Here is an 8,747-nt window from a genome sequence, read left to right on the forward strand (position 1 = left end):
AATCATTTTTACTAGCGCTTTTTATGTTCCGATACCATGGTCGGTTAGATAGTTTCTTCCGCTGTACAACGACAACGTGAAACGTAATTTTACACCATAAAGCTGTTTAGACTCTAAACGTTAGAGTGTTCTCTTTAGAGAAAACAGGATTCTACATTTTCCAAAGCCCTAACGGTTTGCTTAGTCTTGGTATACGGAGCTAAATTCACTTTAAAAAAACGTGGAAAAGAGAGAAAACTGTTTCCTAACAACTCCGGATATTAACTTTCCTCCTTACATGACCAACTATTGACTAACCTGATTAAAACGAAATTCAAGTACACTAAGTTTACGGGAAGTCACATCGGTGTCCATGCACAAAAGGTTACGGACATATCAAATATAAGGAAATAAATCGGTTGATTGCTGAATGAGGAGGGTTAACGCTGAAAAAAGATCCGTGTTTCACAAAGGAAAGGGTATTTTTTGAAAATACTTTTAAGAGGAAATCGATGGCTTCAGACAGCTCCAAGCTGTATGTTCGGAGACTGCTCACACTGGTAGTCAGCAAGTTTATCTTGTCATTACTTGGCCTTGAGAGACAGCATATCTGGGCTGCAATCTCTTCTTATTAAAAAGACATTGTGAGATGGCGGACTTTCTTTACCCATCTAACTGGCATTGTAACCAACGATGGCAGGCGGGGTTGAGCGCATTTATCGCCTCTCGCAAGTCAGCAGTGGACATAGTTGCGCAATTTGGCAGCAAATCTAGTGAAATTAATTAATAGGTGCTTTTGTTTCTCTCTCTCTCTCATGTGTCTCTTTGTATCGAAAAAAAAAAGTTTCGATTACGTTTGTGCTTACTACACGACTTTCTTTCTGTTCTTTCGGCTAAGCTTATTTCTTTACTGATGTTTTGCTGACTACGTAATTAATGGTCATAGTGGCACTCGAATTGATTGGATAAATGCCTACTGTCCTTTATTCAGTTAGCTGAATATCTACTGGTCGGGGTTAAGAAAAAATATGGCTAAGCTTAATATTATGGTTTAAAGCTAAAATTAAACTAAAAATTAAATTTAAAATAAAATTATTTATGGTTTAAACCATAAAACAGTCGAAAACAATGTTATCTATGAATGGAATTTGCTGATGAAGTTTTACTACGCAATTATAGAAATTGCACAAAGGTCTTAGTATTCCTGTAGCAACTCGCTTGCATCTATTTTCGCGCCCAACGCTGGATGATAGAAGACGAACAATACGTTTTAAACCGGCATCTCCTGATAAAAAGAATACACCAATACAGTCATTTATTTGTCTGCGCTGTTTTTGTAGGAACTATACAGTGTTGGTTAATAATCTTCAAATACTCTAAATGATCTGTAATATACAGTCACTGTTGGTAGCATTTTATTTATCGCTTTCTCAAGATTAAGGAGAAAAGTAGTCAAGAAAGTAGTAGGCATCGATATTAATGTTTGGAAGTCATTTGGAATAGAGTTCTACATATGGTGTTTTATATTAAGAAAAAGTTTTCACATGATAAATAAAAACCGTATGCATGATAATTAGTAAAATAATTAGGATTGTAAGAATGCTACATTTAGTTAAAATAGCGGTATTATGCAAGATCTTACACAGTTGCGGTTCACCATTCCAGAAAGCAGACACTTTTCTCAATAATAATAATAACCGTATCGGATCTTAATAATTTACTGCCGCATATGAACTAGTTTTATATACACAAAATTGTTAATATGTATATTTTTGAACTTATTTTATTCCTATAATGGATTTTGAATTATCCTTTATAAACATCTGATTTAAACGTTCTGCTCATTCGTCGGTACTTCTTAATTTAAGATGAACTGAGAATAAATATTGTTACACAAATACCACTCAATTTATCCACTCGAAGAAGTTGATGTAAATGAAATGAAATTACTAGCCACAAGCTGGAAACCAAATAGAAATAAAAGAGTAGTTCTTGGACTTTTACCGAGTTACGCTTATATTATTTATTTTTAAAATCACCAATTGTATCATTTGAAAGGACTTCTGCCTTGGAACTGCAACTCCCCTTTTTTGTCACCTCCATTCGTCAACTTCCTACATTTTCCTGATATAGACACACACATGATTGCCCCCCCCCCATTTGTGTTTATCTTTCGCGTAACCCATCCCGAGATGCTTCCGACCTAAGCCTTCGTCTAAACCAGGGGTCAGCAACCTTTTTGGACTGAAGAGCCATTTTTTAAATTATATCTGTTAAAAAAAAATTTAGGGAGCCGCACGCAGTGATGAGCAAGCAATGGTCCGCGGGTTGCATTCGGCCCTCTCAGGTTTTTTGTGCCGTCCACTGTGTTCGTTTTGTAGGGCAGAATTAGTATATTTTAATTAAAAATCTATTTTATGAATGTTGATTTTTACATGTGGATTTATTTGTGCAGGTTAAAAAATTAAAATATACCTAAATAATGGAAAATAAATTAATACTTTCTTATCAAAGAAAAAGAAAATATTCTTTATGCTGATCGAACCGAGTATTTGATTTACCATTTAATTGCTCATAACTTTTTTTTTTTAACAGTAACCGTTATCATACTTGTAAAACACAGGGGTGGCATGTTACACGAAATTATATGATATTTTTAAATATTAAATAATAAAACAAAGATTTGCTCCTCCTTACAAAAACATATGTATAAAATCCAATAACATTTCTTGATTTTTTTAAAATTTAAAATATCTTCTTAGTGCGACTTTTGCTGTTGAACTTCTTGGGATAGTTTCTCAATATGCGGCGAATACGCCGTCATTTTCATTTTAAAACATGACGAAAGACTCATGTTGTTTAGTAGGTTTCTCAACTTACTTTTAATAAAAATCATATTAGAAAATATTTGCTCACAGAAATATGTCGATCCGAAAATCGATAGAAGTTCAACTGCGTATGTTTGAAATCACCGAATGTAAGTGTCCGATAAACAATTCCACGTGTGAAATACAATCTGATCTTGCTTTTTAAGATCTTCTATTTCAGGCCATTTTTTTTGTATTGCAAAGATGGATTTTTGTCTTTCCAACTCCGCAAGGTCAGCTTTAAGATTTCTAAATTTTGAATTCCACAAATCATGGGTTTTCAAGTCCTCTAACTGAAGTTGAAATGCAGCCTCATCAATTCCAGCAAAAGGTAAAAAATTTAATTCGGCAGGATTATTTCAAGTGGTCGCAATAAAAATGACATAGTTGCCTTGTTCTTTCTAAATTCCTCAAATCTCCCATTAAATGCAGATCGCATATTTACCACAATTTCTTTGAAAAAGGTTAAATTTATGGAATTATTATCAGCTTGTTATTGTTGATATTTCTTCAACGTAGGAAAATGTAATAATGTGCCTTTTTCTAAGTCTGTCGCCAACAAATATAATTTTTGTTCAAACGAAATCACTTCTTATAAAAGCAAAACTGCTGTATTTCCCTTTCCCTGTAGTTTCTTATTTAGTGCGTTTAAATGGGAAGTCGTATCCACCATAAAGTAGAATTGTTGTAAAATGTAAATAGAATATAAAGAAGGATTATCGCGTATGATTTCAAAGAGTTCAAACATGAACGTATTAATAAATTAAAGACTTAATTCGGTAAATAATTGTTTAATGTCCGACTTGTTTCACTGACTAATATCTGTCAGCATTTTGAGGGATACACTAGTAAGCAATGGAAAGTAACAAAAACAAGGAAACTAACCGACAATTCTAAAAATTATATAAACTTATCGATTCGTGATACAATATGCGTGTCGCAAGTACAACGTTTTATTTGTTGAGATATTTATTGCAATTTTCATGAAAGTTCATTTCTTTTTGGTTGAATGATCTGATTAGAGTTTTCGATTTATCTGGTAGGATTAGGCCTTGATTCTTATTTAAGTTACCTGTTGAACGGGCGACTGTAGCAGCTTCTTTGAATGTTCTGGAATGGCAGTTCTCTTCTATGTAGGGCATATGACTCATATCCCATTCAATATTATGGTTGGTAGAGGCGAAGTGGGAAGAAAGGCCTGATATAGCTTGTCTGTTATTCCTTACATAGCCAATGTTCTTTCTTTCTTGTTTCAAAACTTCTAGATGTCTGTCCGATGTAATTGATGCCGCATGAACAGGTTATGCTGTAAATTCCAGAGTATTTGTAGAAAGGATGGCTATCTCACGGGGATCTTATACTTTTGAATGGTCTCAATAGGTTTGAAGGTTACTCTGATATTGTATGGTTTTAGAAGAAGAGCTAATTTTTTAGATATGGTACTAACAAATGGAATTGTTATAGAGCTGATGTATCGGGTTTCATCTCGTTGTCTTTGTGGTATGTCATTAAAGAGAATCTTGTTAATGAGTCATGTAGGGTAGCCATTCAGGTAGATATCTCTGGATATTTTCATTAATTCTTCTTGTAAGTCGCCAGGGTCTGTGGTACACTGTATAGCCCTTTTTTAAGCATATGGATAATGCTGAGTTTCTGGGATATGTGGTGAGACGAGTCGAAATGGAGGTGGCGTCCAGTGTTGGTAGGTTTTCTATATACCGACAGGTTGATGCTATTGTCAGTTTGTTTCTTAATAAGGACGTCTAGGAATGGAAGTTTATTATCTTTTTCTAGTTCCAATGTGAACTTGATAGTGTTGTGGAAGCAATTAATTTTGTTTAGATAATCCATTAGTTCTTCTTTTTTTTTTTTTGGCAAAAAACCTACTACAAACAACTTACTGCATTAACCGTGGTTAGCCCTCTCTCTCTCTTCTTCTTGTGCCGACCTATTCTTAGAAAATTTGGAAACTCAAATTTTATCCCAAATTACCCCTAAACCAACCACATGGTTTAGGTATGTTGACGACATCTTCATCATTTGGAATCACAAAAAAGAAGAACTAATGGATTATCTAAACAAAATTAATTGCTTCCACAACACTATCAAGTTCACATTGAAACTAGAGAAAGATAATAAACTTCCATTTCTAGACGTCCTTATTAAGAAACAAACCTGCAATAGCATCAACCTGTCGGTATATAGAAAACCTACCAACACTGGACGCTACCTCCATTTCGACTCCTCTCACCACATATCCCAGAAACTCAGCATTATCTATATGCTTAAAAAAAGAGATATACAGTGTACCACAGACCCTGGAGACTTACAAGAATTAATGAAAATATCCAGAGATATATCCCGAAATGGCTACCCTACACGACTCATCAACAAGATTCTCTTTAATGACATACCACAAAGACAACGAGATGAAACCCGATACATCAGCTCTATAACAATTCCATTTGTTAGTACCATATCCAAAAAATTAGCTTTTCTTCTAAAACCATACGATATCAGAGTAACCTTCAAACCTATTGAGACCATTCAAAAGTTTATAAGATCCCCGTAAGATAGCCATCCTTTCTACAAGTTCTCTGGAATTTACAGCATAACCTGTTCATGCGGCATCAATTACATCTAGAAGTTTTGAAACAAGAAAGAAAGAACATTGGCTATGTAAGGAATAACAGACAAGATATATCAGGCCTTTCTTCCCACTTCGCCTCTACCAACCATAATATTGAATGGAATATGAGTCATATGCCCTACATAGAAGAGAACTACCATTCCAGAACATTCAAAGAAGCTGCTACAGTCGCCCGTTCAACAGGTAACTTAAATAAGAATCAAGGCCTAATCCTACCAGATATATGGAAAACTCTAATCAGATCATTTAACCAAAAAGAAATGAACTTTCATGAAAATTACAATAAATATCTCAACAAATAAAACGACGTACTTGCGACACGCGTATTGTATCACGCACCGTGATAACTTTATATAATTTTTAGAATTGTCGGTTAGTTTCCTAGTTTTTGTATATCCCTGAAAATGTATCCCTAATAAAGTGTATCCCTGAAAATGCTGACAGATATTAGTCAGTGAAACTGATAAATATCTCAGTATTTTCAGGGATACACTTTAAGTCTTTAATTTAGTCTTTAATTTATTAATAATAGTGGTCAAGAAAAAGGGTCATAATATGAAAGTATTAAATTTTTCAGCATCGCGTGTATTATTTTCAATTATAAAATATCCTTGACTTAATGGATAATATCCTTGATTAAATGTAAAATGTCCTTAATTTATTACAAATGCTAAATTTAGGCTTTTTAGTTTATAATTTAATAAATAAAATTCATTTTGCATTATTCAAAAATAGATTGTTTAATAAAGAAAAGAGCTGCAATTATTCATTCAAAGAGCCGCATCCGACTCCGGAGCCGCAGGTTGCCGACCCCTGGTCTAAACCGACTGAACTACGAAAGCTCACTGTTATAATCATTACCCCGCGTCTATTTTTGTGAGTCACTTCATTATAAGAAGTAAGTAAATTTGTCTTCGGTGATCTCCAAAACAAAATGATACAATGTCATTGCCCTCTTCAACAAGTAATACTCGTCAAAAATATCCTAATGTTATTTATAATTTTTTTTTCATTACATTTTTGCAAATAACTTATTTGGCTAAATCTTTCATCCTTAGGAATCGGAATAACCGTTTCCAATTTTAAATGAGAAGGTTCTATTCCGAATTTCAGCAGTTTATTGAAGATGATCAAAAGAGTAATTGATTTATTCTTGAATAATTCTTATCTGTTCTTATCACCGAAGGAGTCATACATTCCTTACCAACTAATTTAAGATACGAACAAGTTTTCTCTCCTCGCGTGTTGAGTCATTAAGCATTTCCTCCTCCAAATTACCAGTGAGCATGTACTCAAAATATTTATTAAAGTTTTCGCCATACAATATTCGATCATTCAAAATAGTTATTCCATAGGAAGGGGTGATACTCTTTATTTTTAATTTGTTACCCTTGTATCTATAGAAGCTTCTGAAATGAATGTTAGAATTGCTGCGATTGAAATTTTTCTTTTACAGTCTTTAACAATAGTTAATGATAGTTGGTTCTTACACTGCCATCTTTAAGAGATGATTTATGAGATCGATACTATTCCCATGGCTTATTTTCTTACATGTTTTGAAAACTTCATTAATTTTCTGCAATATTTTCATAAAATAATGCACAAACATTTATCATCTTATATTATGTATAGATAAATTGCCATCCTCTATATTTATAAGGTTGTTTTGAAACTCCGAAATTAGATTTAATAAATAAGTTGTGACAATTTTAGGAGCCTGTGGCAAACATTGCAGCCTCACTTAATGCTTGTGATGGAGGTTCGGGATGGTACATTTATAAATAAAATAAAATAAAAAAAAAAACAGGGAATTTCTTAATAAATTATATCACTTGGTGAGGAGACATCAACATTAATCGCAATTGATTTTGTTCACGTGTATTGCAAATCACTTGGAGAAATTTGTATTGATCTTTCATCCATGTTAATTCTCCTATAGAACACAAACAGAATTATGTTTGATATATTCTCTAAAAGCTCATTTTGAATATGATCGACATTAATCCTCTTTGATCTCGCGAAATAGTTTTATATACAAATCGATTAAATTAAATTCGTTTGACCTAAGGTTCTTTTGTGATATATGAAAAATGGTAAAGTAGTGATAATATTTGCATTTGAAAATGTAGAAATATTGCACATGTTAACTTTTAAAATGTATATTTGCTTGCCAGTTGACTAAAGAAGAATTAAATTCACATCAGCAATCGTTTGTTGATCATTTATTGGGATTTCGAGGATAAAATAATGAATTAAACAACTGAGTGGTTTGCGAAAAATGACAAAATATTAAAAAAAAAAAATACACTATCAATTTTAACAGTATCACCAAAATGAAATAGTACTGTTCTTCAACAAATCAAGACAAATACGAATCAATGCTGAATATGAAATAAAAATTGTGGTGTACTTTTTTATAATGCATTTACAGTAAATTTAAATAAAATGAATTTGATTTATTAGGATCTTTATTTTTTGAATATTTACTAATTCTGCACGTCACTTATCCAGATGTATGACGAAATAGCGGAAAAATGACTTTGTGAAATCCATGGAGATTCCCTTTCTCAGTTGGACATGTTTTCTAAATAAGTACAGTAAATTGGAGGAACAATGGTACATTGCACCCTTCGATTGGAATAGGCCTAAGTTCGATTCTCGTCGCGACGGAAGGAATCTTTATCTGCACGATTTCAATCGAAGGTGAGTTAGCCGGTCTCATACGGAGGTATCAGGGGTTTTTCTCCCGGAAACTCGGGTTTTTCATCCCGCATACAGACAAATCGGCCCTTCAAAACACACACAATTTACAGACAAAAAATACTAGTTGTGGTAATGGTGGAGGTTGGCGGTAGATGGCGTTGATGGAGATGATTCGTGGTAGAGGTTCGGTGTAGTGGTTGAGACAGTTGTAGGTGTCCTCCCGCGATGAGTCTTCGGACTCCTTGGAGGTTTCACGAATAATAATAATAATAATAAAAGCCGGATACAATAAAAATCACTTCGAAACGAGTAAATATATTCAATTTGACTAATGCGTCAAGTTTAAAAATACAAGCGATGTATGCAGGCAAATAGTTTATGGAGGGATCGACTCTGCGATCATGTACGTTTAAGTTAGGCTATTGAATGATCTCTTAAAATAAGTTATGATTGGAAAGTAAACATCAGTAAAGTATTAGATAATAAATCATGTCCATGCTTGACATACAGAATTAATAAAATGGATCAGGTAATGTGACATTTGCTAA

Source organism: Typopeltis vanoorti, chromosome 18, assembly GCF_054136105.1.
Source record: "Typopeltis vanoorti isolate ZY-2024b chromosome 18, IOZ_Tvanoo_1.0, whole genome shotgun sequence".
NCBI classification, from domain to species: domain Eukaryota; kingdom Metazoa; phylum Arthropoda; class Arachnida; order Uropygi; family Thelyphonidae; genus Typopeltis; species Typopeltis vanoorti.